The sequence below is a fragment of the Sprattus sprattus genome, assembly GCF_963457725.1.
Source record: "Sprattus sprattus genome assembly, chromosome: 4".
Taxonomy (NCBI): domain Eukaryota; kingdom Metazoa; phylum Chordata; class Actinopteri; order Clupeiformes; family Clupeidae; genus Sprattus; species Sprattus sprattus.
In genome coordinates this window covers 43,302,864-43,320,694 of record NC_137923.1, presented here as the reverse complement: position 1 = coordinate 43,320,694, position 17,831 = coordinate 43,302,864, and the positions used below count along the sequence as shown (strand labels likewise).

The 17,831-nt window shown below is 43.0% G+C and overlaps 1 protein-coding gene across 1 annotated transcript in view; it reads right to left on the bottom strand.

Annotated features, from left to right (window-relative positions):
- The window catches only part of LOC308364317 (semaphorin-6D-like), an 83,199-nt gene that overhangs the window by 32,966 nt on the left and 32,402 nt on the right, over positions 1 to 17,831 (bottom strand). Inside the window, exon 3 of the mRNA XM_080837416.1 lies at positions 11,707 to 11,859. The gene's annotated coding sequence lies outside the window, so the exon portion shown is untranslated. The remainder of the gene's footprint in view (positions 1 to 11,706; positions 11,860 to 17,831) is intronic.

Genomic DNA, 17,831 nt, shown 5'->3' with positions numbered 1-17,831 from the left:
TTGCCAAAAACCTTCAGGACATGCTCTCGCTAGCTTTCTGGAAAGACTTTCACTGTCTATATTCAGGACACCAGTAAGGTTGAAGTGAAGAAAAAAAAACACAATGGTGAAGAGGGTGTTTTTTTTGTGAACTTCCGGATTTTAATTAATCCAGACTTTGGCACATCCTCAAATTTGTCATTGTGTGGATATGACTTTTGAGTGTCAGACGAATGTGGCACTAAATCCAAGGTATTCACAGACTAAGTACTTTATCACCAAAGACCCTTGCTTTTTTTGTAGGTCAGGACACAAAAGTTTACTTTACCCAAAGTCAATAAGGGGAACCTTGTAGAACAATGCTGCTTTGGGGAGAAAGTCAATATCTCTGTTGGCATAAGGATGGTGATTAAAATAACAATAACGTCATAAAGTGGATTTATTGCATCTTATATTACAAATGGAGGACATCCCTTGAGGAGAGACTTCCTGATTAAGAATTACAGTGATGCTCTACATTAAACAGCAACTGTCATTGATGGAAACTGCTGATATGGGAAATTTAGGCTAGCTCATCATAAGACTGAAGAACAAAAGCAAAAAGAAGATTCCTCAATCAATGTCAAAAGAGCAGTTTATTGCAAGATGACCCTTCCATGTAATTACTTTCCAAAGTAAGCAGAAAGTATGAATAAACAAGATGACTCTAATATACTGTATATTCTTTTAAAGTAACTCGTCAGCTGATGTCAAGACAATGTCTGATGTCTAAAGTACAGAGTGTCCACAGTCGAGAGACTTGGGCCAGACGTGATGAAAAGTTTGGGACCCTGTCCAGACAGAAGTGCTAATTAGGGTATGTGTGGCTGTGCTGGCCATGTTTACCAATGAGAGGCAGCAGTCTTAATGCGTTAACACTAAGAACAAACAGTCTAGAATGATGACACTGCTGTTGTACTGGTCCAGATGCTAATTGGGGGACAAATACGCCTGGAGAATTTTGAGACGCCAACTCATACTGTGGGCTGGACTTGCAAGTTCTTGATTATTATTTTTTTTGTGCAGGGATCGAGGTAAATTGAACCACTGAATAATAAGCATCGCCCAATTCTGCCCCCAGGGTAATCATTTTGTGGACTGTGAATAGCATTACGGTGTGGCGAGTAACTGAAAGATGCAGTGTATCATTTGTGCTTATTGTATGGCATTACAGAATGGTGAAAACCTTTAATTCATTATGTCATAATTATAGAGTCAGAACTGAAGTTGGACAGTGTCCAGCTTGGGGTATTACCACACATTCAATGTCTCAAAAACACTGCGGTCCACTGGACAGCGTTTGAAAACAGCTTGGCCAATATTTGGCAAGACGATCTGCAAAGAGGATTGCCGTTTGTCACAGCAAACAGTAAATTGACATGGTCTAATCCTGTTTCACAGAATGGATCCTATCTGTTCGGAATGTGATGTGACTTTGATGCCCTGTCGAACGAGGAATTATCCTGGTAACATCTGGGCGGCTGTAAGGCCTTATCTGAATCCAGGGGTTAAGCGTGCACGCAAAAAATGAACAATGCTGACGGATTATCTGTCACAAACTTTCGTGCCTACACTCAAACGGCAATCTGCACTGCAGTGTGGATTGCACAGTGCTGTTATCCCATGATGTGACATTTCTCTAGGCAACATCCAAGTAATCCTCTGGAGACATTGAACTTACTGGAGCAGCCAGGGAAATGAGTAAAGTTAACGAAAAGAGTGTATTTCAATCCTGTAGGCCATCACTGCCTTTCTATGTGAATGAGAATAACACTATTCAAATTATACAAATTCAACAGCAAACCTCCTTTGGCCGCATAATTGTAGATCAAGTGGGCATACAGTGTGTTATAACCAGCAGACACAGTTTATGCATGCATGAGTGTTGGGATTTTGGGAGCAGGGTGCCGGTGGAGTGTGAGAAAATTGGCCCAAGCTTCAGTGAACTGACTGACTGGATGGCTGCGGTGGTAGTGGTGGTGACTAAGAGCACAAGGCATTTAAAAAGAATTGTGACTGCCAAAAAACCTACACTGTGCCCTGAGCAAACGTGCGTCACCACTCAACAACACACCACACCGCCGCACCCCCCGCCCCCCCAACACAGAGTATAGAAATGACTGATTACAGTAGAAACCTGAGGAGGAGTGAAGGTTAGAGGGGGCTTTGCGTTTAAAAAAAAAAAAAGGAAAAAGAAAACTTGCAGTTCAGCGTCTTTCAGGTGGGCTCATATTTTGTGCTGGCTTGTCGTTTCCGTAAAAAGGGCAGCGGCTTGACCAGGTCTTCCATGAGAGCAGTGGGGTGGAGGGGCAGGGATGTGTGTGTGTGTGGGGGGGGGGGAGATGTCTGAAAGCAAGTTATGTGATGATGTCAGCTTGAATGCACAAGCCGGAAACCATGATATTGTCTAGCTCTCACACCTTTCGTTCTACAGTTCTCTTTACCTCTTCTTTCCTTCAGGCTCTAAAGATTTGTGATTGTGTGAGTGTGTGTGTGTGTGTGTGCGTGGGGGGGGATGCAGCTATTGAATCCTATGGTGTACCGCATTTCCAACACACACAGACCAATCAACCCTCCATCAGTGTGCCTGCTGGCCACCAGGTTGCTGCAGCTTAAAGACCATGAACCCTCCCACACAGGTCAATGGGGCTGCAGTGATCACCCAAGGCCACAGGACGACATACAAGGGAAGACACAACCTCAGCCATATTGTTTGTTGCTGCTCAGATACATCCACAGTACCTGAGGTGAATGGCAAAGCCATTGTATCAAACCAGCTGACTCAGCAGGCTGAGGCAAACAACTCATGTTGATTTGGGCTCCGTTCACTCCATCGCCTCAATACTTTTCATCTACAGATGACAGAAATAATAAGGAGAACAGAGCCCCCCCCCCCCCACACACACACACACACATCTTGTTTCCGGGATCATTTCCATCCTTCTCTCATTTGTTCAGAATTTCAGAATTCAAAGAAATGGAGATCACACGCTGCTGAAACGAGTGATAATGTGAAAAAAAAATGGTTAAAGATGTGAAAGAGAGGGTGAGAGAGGGAGGGAGGGAGGCAAGACCAGGCAAGGCAGAATGCAGAAGGCTGTGACTCAGAGGGCAAAAACGAGAGGGAATAAGCAGAATAAGCTTTCATCACGACGGCTTATCCCTGCAGTCATCATTCACACTACTCTGGGTGTCAGACTGAAGGACACACTGCACAAGCCACACATCCAGAAGAAAAAAGTGACAGAAAAGAGAAATAGTGAGTGAAGGAAAGCAAAAATGTGTGTGTGTGGGGGGTGGGGGTGAAGTGAATGATTAAGAGAGGGGAGGTGATGGGGGGGAAGAAAAGGACATAGAAAACAAGAGAGTGGAGAAAATGGAAGGATACAAAGACAGATGAAGACAAGACCAGTTCTCCCGTTTTCTGTGATTGCATGATTTGCAAATTCAATGCAAAATCAAAAATGTTCATTCTCTCATTTACTGCAGAAAATGTGCAGAAATAGCAGAAAATAAGCCTTGATGTTAAATTGCAACTTCTCCTGACCTCCTGATGGTGGTATAAGGTTATGGACAGCCTGTCTCAACCACTGCCACTGCTCAAAGGTCTCAGCCATTGGTGTCAGTTGTGTGATGCGCGATGAAGATAGCTTGGTATTAGACATTTGCTTGACGTTCACAACAAAGCTGTGATGAGGACGTCGGTTCTATAAAAGGTACAATTGTATTACCTGTGTTAAGCTATTTGAAAACAGCAGTAAGTAAGTAAGTAACTGTCGAAGTAGATTAAAAAGGAGAACATATTTAACTGTATGCATTTTATGTACCTTAAAAAAAATGTTTTGCTACCTACAACCACCTGATGGTCTTTTGGAAACTGACTGAACCTGCAACACATCAAATGATCTCTAAAGACTTTAAGTGACCAGGGAGACAGCAACAACTAGATAATCGACTCAGACACTACCTACAACAGATGAATTCTTCATGTTTATGATGGATCTTGCTTTTGGCCTCTGAGCCACATCATATCATCTTGGGGAAACTTCCTCTATTTTCTCAGTGCTTGCTGTGCATTTGGATGCCCTAAAAAAGAATACAAGCCTAGAGGAGTTGGAGAATTTCCTAGGAGACCCAGGTTATTCCGGATTATACGGAGCTCTGCTGCCAAACATCTTCTCCCTGTCATTACAGAGTGAGGTCTTTTCCCACTATAAGTCTCACTGCACCTTCAAGGCCTTGATAGGAATGGTGCCTCATGGTGCAATAGCTTTATATAGCTTTATAACTCTATACTGGCTCTATTAGTGACAGAGAGCTCAGGGATTATTCCACTTGATTCTCTTTGGTAGATTACCTTGTAAAATCGACAGGCCACTTTTCCTTTCAAAGTCATTGCAAATGTCTGCATGCTAAGTGAAACAGTGTCTTGCCACGCTCAGCGTACATGTTGAGCACTGCATCTGTCAGGTAAGGGAACATAGGTTGTTGGACACTGTCACCCAACAAGTTCATTTCTGGGAGTATAAATCAGCTGTTTACTGCGTCATTCTTGCTTGTGAGCGATCAGAATGGACCACTTGTCAATGCATGGAGCTACACAGTCCTAACAGTCCCACCCTTTTCTATTTCTATTTTATATGCTAAATATGTATTATGGTTTGTACACCATAAGCAAATACATAATGTTTGATACTTTATATACTGCATCTTGTTTAAGGCTGCAAAATTAAGTGGTTGGCTAATATATTATAACTAGGGCTGGGCATCGATTACAATTTTTAATCGCGATAAATCGCATGATTTCCCTGATTAATCACGATTAATTGCATGATTTCACTGATTAATCACGATTAATCACATTTGTATACACAAAATCCGATGATGAATTCAAAAGTAGTGTACAGCACACTTTTATTTTAAATGTTCTGCCATATGAACGAAAGTGCCATAACATTTGTTGTGCAAACATTAGCAGGTAAATAAAATATTCAGTGTAAATCTCAATTTAGACAATGGGCCTCATTCTCGACAGCAGTTGGGAAGACTTTCCGAAGGATTTCAGAAGGAACTCCACTTCGGAAACATTTATGAAAACATTTGCATTCTCATTATTTTTTTCTTCTGTGCTTTCTTCTGAACTTCAGACAACTTTCAGAACTCGAAATAGCAGTCGTAACTCTACCGGAATCTTCTCAAATGGGATTGCACGGGCCATCTTGTGGTTATTTGAGGAATCGCGTTGAGGAATGACATTTGAAAAAACTCCGTATTACAGTAAAAGGGTTAACGGGCGAATTTGTGAGAACCCGTTGGTGATTGCGTTCACGTCAACTATACAGACATCCTCGGATTAAAATAATTATGATAATAATAAATACGAGAATATTTGTATCATTAACAATTACGTTTCACATTTATAGTCATAATTATAGGAGGTAGTGTTTATTGTTACACTAGGTCTATATGGCTCGTAGCTTGACTGTTCTCTCCCTTGTACGTCTCTTTGGACAAAGGCCGCGTCTGCTAAGAGACTGATTATGAATGACATGAACACTGCAAATGTAAGTGAATAAATAAATAAACACTAAGCTCAATCTCTAAGAACTGCGGCATGCATTTATTGCAATTTATACTACTACTGGTGGCCAGTCTTCACCCCTATGGTGGCAATTTCGAAGGACAGGACGGACTACAATTTACACTCCTACTTCGGACCGGTCTTCACACCTATGGTGCCTATTTTTCGATAAAAAAAAAAAGAAAGTGACTACTTAAATGTGTTTTACGGACTTCGGACGTTCAACGTTATACAATATCTCCACCTTATTAATGAACACCTGTTACGAGGTGGATTCGGGAGATTGCGACAGCACACGTTTCTAAAATTGCGTCTCCTAATAAGGAGCTGGCAGGGCGTGTATGTATGCAAATCCACTTTCACGAGAACGCGCATCAATCTAAGAAGCTAATCGGAAGGAACCCAGCTGAGAAGACTTCGGCTGCTTATGAACACATTTTCAAGCGTGCAGGAATGCAGCGGAAGCGTTTCTCTTACGTTGTTTTTGCGAAGTCGTGTAAGAAACATTTCTGAAGAATTACAGAAAAAGGTCGAGAATGAGGCCCAATGTTATCAAAGCAAATACAAAATTAAAGCTCATTGCCACTGCCAGGACATTAAAGTTAAAGAAAAAAAAAACTGGCCCCAAATCCTGAGCCACAATCATATCATTAAAACAGGCAATTTCTGAGGGACCAGCAGAAGCATTTTACTTTCATCAGGGAGCAGAATAAATATTCAGTACCAAATGTCCCTGTTAGAGTGAGAAACCAGAAAACACTTTCAGTGCAGTTTGTAAATTCCTAGAACTCTACACTGTTATTTTAAATGTACTGCCATATGAAATAAAGTGCCATAACATTTGTTGTGCAAACACTTAAAATCAGCATTTGTATACAGTAGCAGTTACTATTACATAATTATTACTTGTTGAAACTAAACATGTAATAATTCAAATTATTTTATTATATTAGTAATATTCCTATTATAAAAGTATACATATATCTCATGTTGCCATTCTGTATGCTGAGTATATTGATTATATATTGATTTAACATAAATTACATAAATACCTTGTGCATTTGTGTATTAGCCTATTGCACCTATTGCACCTCTTCTGTTTAATGTTATTTTCATATGAAAACCCATGGTTATAATAATTATTATTCTTAAGTATGCAGTGTCATAACTACTTCTCTGACAAACCAAACCGTTTAAAAGTTGGTTGAAAATTGAGCGAGTTATGGTTATTTAAAAAGGTACATGTACCACTACCAACACAGCAACACACGTTCGACTCGGTTGGCCGGCAACGCGAAGAGACAGCTAGCCTTTATATCTGTCGCTGCCGAATGTGAGTCGCTGCCGAATGTGAGTCGCTGCCGAATGTGAGTCGCGCATGCTCAAACGGCATAATGTGGGTATATTTACTGGTTTATTTAATTGTGTTGTAAACGGTGAACAGCTAAGGCTCAACGTCAACATATGGGGCTGGTTTTAACACCAAGGTTTATGAAGCTTCATGTGTATTGAATTATTAGTTAAGCAGTGCATTAATTACTAGTAACAGTAATACAACATAGCCCCATATGTTGACGTTGAGCCTTATGCTGTTAACTGTTTACAACACAGCGCGACTAACGCGCAATAAAATAATTGTCGGTGTTAAATAATTGATAAATTACTGCGATAATAACGCGTTAACTTGCCCAGCCCTAATTATAACAATATTGAATACAGTATTTTTAAATAAAATGTGTCACAGTAAGTATATACACATCCCATGTCTTAAGTTCCTTATTTATTCTGGTTTGACATTGTTGAACTCTGTGATAACGTCTCATTAATTAGTTTTTTTGAATAACTGTTAACGGTTTAAAGAGAAACTAAAATTGCAAAATGTATTGCAAAATGGTTTAGATACAACCACCACAACATCTGTCTTTTTAATCTAAAGAAATCCCTCAAAAATTGGCGAAATCCTGGAAGGACTGACAAGAGGCAGCGGATGAGAAATGGTGGCGAGAGAAGATGAGAATAGAAGAGAAGGAGAGAGTGAAGGTGAAAAAAAGAGTGAAATGAAGACAGATGAAGATAAAGGGGGGAGGAGGGGGGTAAAAGAGGGCAAGATAACAGGGGCGGAGATATAGAGAACAAGGGAAGGAATAATCAACAGTGACAACAGATTTGTTTTCAGCGCCCACCCCTCGAACCGCACACATCAATGTACATGCGCATGCACGCACGCACACACACACACACACTGAGACACAGACACAGACACAGACACAGACACACACACACACACACACCCACACCCACACCCACACACACACACACAAACCTGCCAGGGGCCTCTGGAGACAAACAGCCCTATTTGTCTGGCTGGATGCATGTTCAGCCTTGGCATAGAAACCATTAGATGGAGGCGTGTGATAAATGTACTGAACTTGTTAGGTCTGAAGTTCTCATTACTCTGTTCAAGAGAGAACGGCAGACTCTGTGTGTGTGTGTGTGTGTGTGTGTGTGTGTGCTCAGGGGACTCACCAGAAAGCGAATGTGAAAGAAAGAGACGGGTGTTCTTTAATTGTCTGTCTTCTGTCGTTGCACAGAGGCCTAACAACATAATTGAGTATTCATATAGCCCAAAATGGCCACTGAGTGTCTTTGTCTGTGGCCACCCAGCTTAAAAAATAATTCTTTCCATCTTGTGGAAACAAAAGTAAAACTCAGGAGGAGAGGGTAGAGACATTAACTATAAAATAAGTGTAATATGATTAATTATATCAGAACTTTGAAAAGGACAGTGGGGTACAAGCACTCTAAACTATTAAGACATTATGGGGGTAAGGGATGTATTATCCTTGGGTTGGTAAGTAGTAGATCAATAGGTCTGAACATGTTGTGATGGTTCATAGTACAGTTTTCTAATACAGCCGTAGGCTCTTATAGGTAGAATATCTCTCTCTCTTTGAAAGGCTAAATAATAACAGTATTCAAACCATATGGAGTGATAAATTACTGATACGTTTATGACATAACAGGCCAATTTAGATGCATTGTATGTGTACTAAAATGAGCGTGAGTGGGTGTACTTCAGAGGTGTCAGATAACATTATGTATCGGAGAGTGTGGATTTTTCTGTCTGCATATGCATTTGTTCATAAGTTCTATAGCGTGGGGGTGCAGGGATGGTGTGATAAAATAAAAAACAGTACAAACAGGTGTTTGCTATATTTCTGTACAACTTTGCATGTTTCTGTGGTAACTGGCGACGACAACGAAAATAGTATCTCTGATTGTGTCTTTTCTTGTGTTTACTGTTCTGCCGAGCATCGTCTCCCATGTTGGTGCATTATTCATCCGCCGCGGAATCCGGAACACGAGGGATTGTCTGTGTGCAAAATCACCCATTTCTACTCATATTTCCCCCACTGTTCCATAGAAAGCATGCGATTAATTCAACTCCCAGCTTAAAACAAGATGTATTCTCCAATTTTCCCATAACATCCAAGTTGTACATTATTTGCTCCCCCACCGTCTTTGCCCGCAGAGGATAATGAGGGGTTACATTAGAGCCTTCCTACAAGAATTGAGAATCAAAACATTCTCATGAGAGAAAACAACTGAAGGATAAAATCAGAGCTTAGAGAAGAAAGGAAGAGGCGATGAAGAGAAACAAGGCAACATTGGAACAGAGATGAACAATCAACGCCCATTTGAGTGGCCATTACTGGATGAGGGTGGGTGGCAGCTCATCAAGAGAAAAAATGGCAAGGAGATGTGCAAGGAGCCCAACATCCCTTTGGATTTGTGAGGTCCTGATGGCAATCCATCCCCAGATCCTCCTACTGCTTGGGCAATCGATCGCCATAGAGGACCTTGCACTGGAATAATGAGGGGACAGCAGTACCTTTTACTCCTTTGATCCCTTCTTTTGTCTTATCTCTCAACCGTAATCAGTGCTTCCAGGTTTAGCATGCATTCTCCAATACTACAACTTCATCATTGCCATCTTTGTCTTCTTCAGTGTCATCGTCTTTCACTTCTTCTCCTGCAGCCCATCCTTTTTGTTTTGATTTGAATGGACACTCAAGCTCCATTGACAGACCTGGCTTCTTAACCTTCAGAGACTCACACTGGGGGCTATTGCCTGATGACCGCTGCCAGCTACAGCTGCTGCTTCAAAATCAATAGGGAGCCACTCGAATAAGCAGGTGAACTCATCTTTTTAAAAGCATTTCAGAGGGGTTTGGAGCAGTGTATGGGGCCTTTGGAAAAGAGCAAAAAGGGAAATCTAGGCATCGCATGTCGTGAAATGTGACCTTTGATTCATTGCTGCAATCAGCGATTTTCTAAATGGTCGTGTGATTGCTCTCTTGTTCTTAGACATATACCACTTAGCCAACCACAGTGAAAGCAAACTCTATTTAATCAGAGGGACAATCATGCTTGGGAACTGTAAATATATGTTTAATTTAGGTTTGTGTGTGTGTGGTGGGGTGGGAAGTGGTTGGTGTAGAGGAAATTAACGACAGAAGTGTACGACTGAAGTGTCACATGCATCCACTGTCACGCCACAGGGCGGAAGTGGACCGGTGGGGTGGCGGATCAATATGTTAAGTCTTGACGGCCTTGCGCGGGGCGAGTGACACTTCCTGTAGCTTGACCATAGAGATCATCGATCGTCTTTGTCAGGGTTGGAGCCTGGGAAAAAAAGCCAAGTCTGCAGGATCGATTTGGTGTCACAGGATGGCGCAAGCATTTCCGGCTTACATGCAAAAACCACAGACTCTGACACACTGTGATACATGTGGGCCGTGGCATGGTTTTAATCTGATGTCTAGCTGCAAATTTGAATTCTAAAGGGAATCTTGAGGGGTCTCGAGAGATCTAAAGGGAAACCAGATTTGTCCATGAGGCGTGACCATGGAACAATAAAATAAAACATGGCGTTGCCAACATTTTTGGTTGTGCTCACACATACAAACAGCTCCTTTATATTTAATGTGAAATGCATGGCCAGCCATGCTAAATAAACTCGGCTCTGACAGAAAAGGGTGATTCGTCAGTACCTTACGTTGCCTTGCCAATGGAAGCACCATCACAATTGTTCCATGTAGTATCAGAGGGCTCCTCCTATACACTTGCCATTATATACACCTTTCTTAGTGAAAAACTAAAGAGCTAAGCTAAGGAGGCATCCCTCTTTCTCGCTCACAGAATATAACTTTTAATGGACTTTCTCGGTTTATGCACAGGATCCATATGCATTTATTCATCTCTTTATTTATTCATTTAGCAAACACTTGTATCTAAAGTGACTATGTGCATTCAATGAATGTACTATTGTGTTAATTCAACCCTAGACTATGCAACAAAACATACATACACTTTATCTTGGATCCTGTAATGTTCTCCCGGTGTTTTCAGACTTTTCCAAATAGAGACAGACACATCAGTGTTGTTTCTTAAACAGACTGATGTTTGGCTTAGACATGTCACATTACTGTTTTAAAGTGGCCTACCCCGATACTATTAATAAAAAGCAGAGTAGTGTTTGAACCTAAATGAGCTTGTTGTGCCACTGCTACCTTCGAGAAATAGCACATCAGGATTGTGGCACTAGCAGCAGCGCTACTCCTCACAGAACACAGTGTCTGATTAGAATTACAAAGCACACAGGCATCACTGCAAGCTGAGGGAGGAGGAGGAGAGCACAACCTTTACTCTTCATTACCATCATTCCCTCATGGTGCCTGAGTCTGGAGCGGATCCGTCTGGGATTTGACTTGGTGCCAGAACCGGGCCCTATCTGTCCCACAGTCTGCTGTTCTCTGGGTAAGCCGGAACCGGTGGATTAGAGAGCTGTTGCTACAGGCTTGCCAAATGGCTGCCACTGGTAATAGCGATGATGCCTGATGTTAACACTTCTGACGGAAACATGGTATATTGCTGTTGATGCAAAACAGCACTTAGCTAAAATGGCAAATAAATCATTGGTTTTTGGCAAGAGCACTGGGGATCTTTATTGGGGGGTCAGCTCCTTTCTCCACAGGATAAACTGGGAGAAAACCAACAAGTTCTTACATGTCGACAGCCTGGGAGGCAGGAGTTATCACACTCACCGATTGTGTCCCCAGAGACGGATGGCTGAGACGTCCAATCAGAAGCTCTGCCCTCTACAGGTCTCAAGGTCCATGAGGCGATGAAGAGAGTGAGGCATTTGGTAGAGAGAGGATGGGGGGTTAAACCCCCTCAGGATGGTACTCGGCAATTTCCTGTCAAGAAAAAGACGAAAGATTATTTTCACTTTTCATCTTTTATACCCCTATTTTGTGCTCTCACGTGTACACGCAGCTTCTTTCTGTGCCCAAGAGAGTGAACTGACTTGACCAGACTGCAGCTGGAGGGTGTGGGAGGATGTCTTTTTTGCAAAAGAGTGAATGACCGAGAACACTTGAGTGGGTAAATATTTGTGTGTGTGTGTTTGCACTTAGAGCAGAGTTTCATCATTACCAGCAACGCCACCGCAGGGAATATTCCCGGCAATGCAACGGATTTTATTATTGAACAGCTAACATGGGTGCAGATGCATGATTGCACTAATCTCCACCCTAATTTAAACTGCAATGATGCAACTGCAAACCCAAGAGCACTGATCAGGAACTATTGAGTAGACATAACCTATATGGAGGCTTATTATTCTGGCAAGGTCTATTAGGGTGATTGGGCAAAAATAGGGGAAAACTATAACCAAAGCACTCTTATTTGTGCTTCGTGCAATACAAACGACTGAACCACCTTCCTGCCCCACTCTGCAGGTTGCACAAGTGCCCTCTTCACTGATTTGGGGCTTGTGAATGGGTTAGAGTAATGGGGGCCTGGGCAAAAACCTTAAGTGGGTTCAAAATCCAGAAACACCAAAAAAGTGGTGAGTGTCTCAATTCAATCTCAGGCACAGGCTGAGCTTGAGGCATTTTCACACATTCCCCAAGAAAATCCCAAAGCGTCCGTAACTGGGTAGTTAAATGTAGGTGCAAGTCTCTGTAAAAACATTTCCCTAAGGCTTGAACTTGTTGAGCTCGAGTTCCACTTCTGCTTTGTGACCGTGTGAACACAAGTAATGCCCTGCAGGGTGTAAAAAGAGTTTCACATTTCACAAGCTTGTTCATTTAAAACTGCCTTCTCAACATGGACTAATAATAATAAATAATGTTGGAATTGGAATCAATTGTAAAGTCATTATCCAGCAACAAAAAGCACAGTGTGCTTGGAGTAAAACCAAGCAATGTTATCCCACACCACACACAGGCCTGAGAGCCCAAGAGGACCTGGCCCATGGGACCATGAGTCCGTCTCCCCCCCACTCATGTATTCTCTGTTATGCACTATCTTGTCCTGATAACACGACAACCCGCAGCATTAAAGAAAAGACAGGAAAACACCCCCTTTTGCTGACGTCCACACACACCAGCGACACAACAGCTTTTCTCCCTGATGAAACTCTGACCTTGACTCTTGTGATTGCTTCTAATTCCATCAGCTTTTCGTCCTCTATTATTCTGTGTGGTGCTGATGGTGAATCTGGGGCTTCCTGTAATGCTCTCTGTGTTGTAAGCAAAACAATGTTATCAGCCATCACCTCATCACATTTGGCTTGCTCCCTGGAGCTGTGTGTCTGCTTTTGTCAGTTTAATCGCATTGTGAGATGTGCATTGCTCACACTGCCGTAATCCTTGTAATTATTACTTTTTTGTTTACTTTACCACTTTATCTTCTTCAGCTGTCAGCCTGGCTTTTGGATCTCTGCCCCGTATTCTGATTATGTCACTAGCATCATTCATCCAGCAAACGGTCCGGTTTTGTGCTGTCAGACACCATGCATTTGTCTCCCTCAGACCACTGAGCAACATCTTCTCGATTACTTAAAAAGGCACTCCATAGAGCATTGTCCGATAGCTATCGACCAAGCTGGTGATGAACGAACTTGCAGGACGATCAGCCGCTTGTCCGATGGTTTGAAGGACCAGTGAGTTATGGACAGAGCTTAATGAATAGAGCGACCAATTCGCAATCTGTCTGTCCAGGGGATCAATAGAGGAGGTGTTTGGTTAGCGGTTCGTCAAAGTGAGCACAGAATGGACAGATCAACCAGTTGTTAGTTAAAGGCGATGACAGGGATCGACTGACTGCTGTTCACCATCAGTTTAGTAAATCCACTTTGCATATTCTATGACTGTGCCTTCTTCATGTCTTCCCTACCCTGTTACTGCTCTTTCTGCCAGTATTCTTATGCATTTGCCCCCTGTGAAACTATACCTTTTTTCAGATGAATCATGCCCTGCAGCTCATTGCCTTATGGATTCAGTGAGTAAGACGGGGGGCATTTGCAAAGCCTAAAGAAAATCAATGAGAATCCTGTTCTGCCCACTCACTGGAGCTAGACAAGCCATTTCCCCGGGAACAAATGCATTGCGTGACAGAGCCATGTTTTTTTGCACATCTCATTTCTACCTTGTCCGCAGTGAAAATCGTCCGCAGGAGACCAGTCACTGTGCATGAAAGCCTGTGGGAGCCTGGGTGATAGCTTCTGCTGGCCATGCAAATCGGTTCCACTCAGCAACTAGGCTTCCACACGTCACCGAGATGTCAGTGTGTGTTTGTGTGTGTGTGTGTGTATGTTCGTGTGAGTTTCTGTGTGTGCATGTGTGAGACCATGCATGTCTCAGTCTGTCACACAGAGTTAGGGTAATATGCTCCTTGCATGTTCATGGGCGTGTGTGTTTTGTTCAATTGTCTCGGAGCGTTTTGTTTTGTCGCTTTTTGTCAGTGCTGTCAGTGTTTTGACTGTGCGCTTGTAATAGTGCTTGCAATGAAATGTGTTTGGGTATTGAGAGTCTAATAACATAGACACTACTAAACCATTGAAAAACAAAAATGGAATGCTGAGTAAAAAAAAAAATAATCACATTTGGAACATGAGGTTCAAATGCAGCCAATACATTCTAACTGAAGTGATAAACATCCAACGAAGGACAAGAAACCAGGGCAAAAGTTAACTCAAGGAGACAGAACATTTGGGCCACAGCTTAATTGAATCAGTAGCTTAAAAAAAAAATCAGGCTGGTATTACCAATAGTTTATTAGGGCCAACTAGGTCAATGCAAGGCCAGGGCTGAATTACTGAGTGAGTGATGGCCAGAACAGAGAGAGTGATGAATGTGATCTGCAGGAGACACATGCAGGGAGAAGGCAGCTGTTCAGGATAAGAGGAGCAAAGAAAACTGACAGACCAGAAACACAAAACTGAATCCATGCCAACACTATGACCTGATTGTTAAAAGAAAATTGGAAAAGAATTCTGGTATAAATATATATCTAAAAGACCATTGTAGGATGCTAGGTAGAGGATGACGAAGTGGCTATTTTTGCTCCCATAAATATGTGAGTCACGTTCAAGGAGATACTGAACGACCTTTAGCACAGACACTTATGAGGTTCTAATGACATATGGATCAACCGGCACAAGGCTGCTATTAAACTACGTCTGCAGCCTTCCCCCTGGTGAGTCTGGTCGATGCGACCACTGATTACAGAGGTGACAAGTGCTCGTGCTCTGATTACGAAGACTCATCACCTTACTCTGCCTCCAGAAGTTCCTTCCACTGCCTGGCTGGCTGGCTGTGTGGTTCTGGTGCTGGAAGAACTGTCCGTGATTAAATGGTGATTCATTCACTTTACCATTCCAGGTGAAAGGAACAGTGAGGGGAGAAGCCTGGGCTTAGCTACCCTACATCATGTTCGTCTTTCAGCCAGTGGCTGCAGAACTGTGATGTTCATTTTGCTGCAGTAACTGGGAAAAAAGCATCCGAGCTTCTGCTTTGAGGAGTGGTGTATTGTGGTGATGAAATGTGCGTTGAGTCTGGGGAGAGAGAGTGTGTGTGTGTTTGTGTGTGTGTGTGTGTGTGTGTGTTTGCTCGGGGGGTGCGATCTCAGTGTCGGTCATCTGCCTTTGGTAACAGGTGGGCTGGGAGCAGAGCTTTAACGGGGTGTTAGAGGAATCAGCCATCACTGCTCTCCAGCTGGAACAGTCGATCAATTCTCTACTGTCCACAGGGGAAGGGCGCAGTAATATGTGTGTGTGTGTCTGTGTGTGTGTGCAGGTTTGTGCTTGCACACCCATGCACAAAAACACACTCACACACACACAAATACACACACACACACAAATCAATAACTTTCATTTTCTCCTTTCTCCTGTTCACTTATCACAACTTAAAAGACACAAACATACGCACAAACACACACAAAGTGACACACACACACTGGACCCTAGCCATCACAGCGTTTATACAGCCTGAGATTGGCAGCACCTCTTCATCACTTTACCCACCCTCTTCCTCCTTCTCCACCTCCCCTTCCGCAGACTGAGGCCACAGTGTTGAAGCAACTCTGAGGGGTCAGGAGTAGGGGCTGCTGATGGAGGGAACAGCAGGGGACCTCACCACCTGAGGCTCTGATCGGATTACTGTAAGGACACAGTCGGTGTGTGTGTGTGTGGAGGGGGGGTGGCATGACCCTTGGCGACCTTGACTAATGCTGTCACTGTCATGAACCCAGCAACCCCCGGAGGAGCATGGGAGTGGAGCGGGGGGGAAACGTGAGGGAGGACAGAGCATCACCGCAGGTGGCTGTGGTCATAAAAACAGACCGAGGTGTAAATCATCTGGTTTCAAACACGCCTGCCCCCTTCCTGCACCTCTGTGTCCTTGCCCTCTGCTTACACTTTGACCGTTAAACACCCCCCCCACATTCCAGCACTGGTGTTTGTTTTTTTAACGTACATTCAGATGTTCAGCAAGAGTCGCAATGAAACACTGTCCACCACGAGACCAAGCCAACTACCAGCATGTGTTTGAAATGCAGACTGTCAAAGCATCAGAATACCCAGGGATGATTCTTTAGACAAGTCTCTCCAGGCTTATGTGTCCAGACCTTCATAACCAACGATGCGCTCCCCATTCGTGAGAATCTATGGAGGCAAAAAAAAAACATGCATAACACTTTCCATCTCTCACCAGTATGATCTAACGCCCAAGGTAGTTCTGATGCAGACTTCCAACAAATGCCACGTGGGCAGGCACCGCTCGTCATGTCAGACACTGCCTTTTTGCTGGCACAGGCAGTGAATTAGCCTAAAGGTTCTTTTTCCTCATTGTATTACTTTCCCTTATCCAGAGAGATGAGATGGAAGGTGAATGCTAATCATAGAGGCTTCGCACTGCAGCGCTTCTTCCTAAAACAAGGACGAGGGATAAATGCACGAGCCAGCAGATAACTAAAAAAGAGACAACACAGAGCAGTATATCAGCTCAAATAAAAGACAAGGGGAAGCAAAGCACTTACCTTGCAGAGGGAATAAAACCAGTTTATTTAAATGACTAGATTTAGCCGATAAAAGAGCCATTTAATGTCTTCACTGCTTTGGAGGCACCTAAAAGCCACAAAAGCTCCAGTCCACGCCCATCCCTCCATTGTCTCTTTCTTCCTTATACCTTCTCTCTTTCGCCACATTTGCCATTCACATCTTTAATCTACTCTTCATAAAAGAGGACTGATAGTCTCGGGTCCATTGCTTCAGTGCACTAAATTGTGTTGTTTGTCTGCTTGTTGGGTTTATGAGACGTGGCCATTTCACTGACCCTAGATGAATTATGAGAAGGGAAGCTAAGAAGGTTTGCAAATGTGCCTCCTGTCATGCAATAGCACAATCTGCTATAGTCTCAAGATGGTGTCGTACCAAATCACTAGACGCAGTGGCTGAATATGGAGGAAGAGTGTGTGTGTGTGTCTCTGTCTGTGTGTCTACTGACAGAATATAATATAGTTTCAGTTATTACTCTCTGTGCCAAGGAAATAGACACAAACATATCACAAAACAATTTGCATATACGCTATTGCCTGTAGCCATGTGTCTATCATGCAGGCCAGAACAGAATATTCGGGACAAAAATTGAATTAAGAAAAATGGATAGCCAAGACAGAGTGAGAGACACTGATAGAGAGAGGGATTTGTCCGGACTAATAGATGTGAACCTATGAGGCCAACTGGAAACCACAGACACAGACACACACACACAGACACACACACACACACACACACACACACACACACACACACACACACACATACACACACACTTCCTCCCTCTCTCTAACATGTGCGCACAATGGTCTAATATTCTTTCCA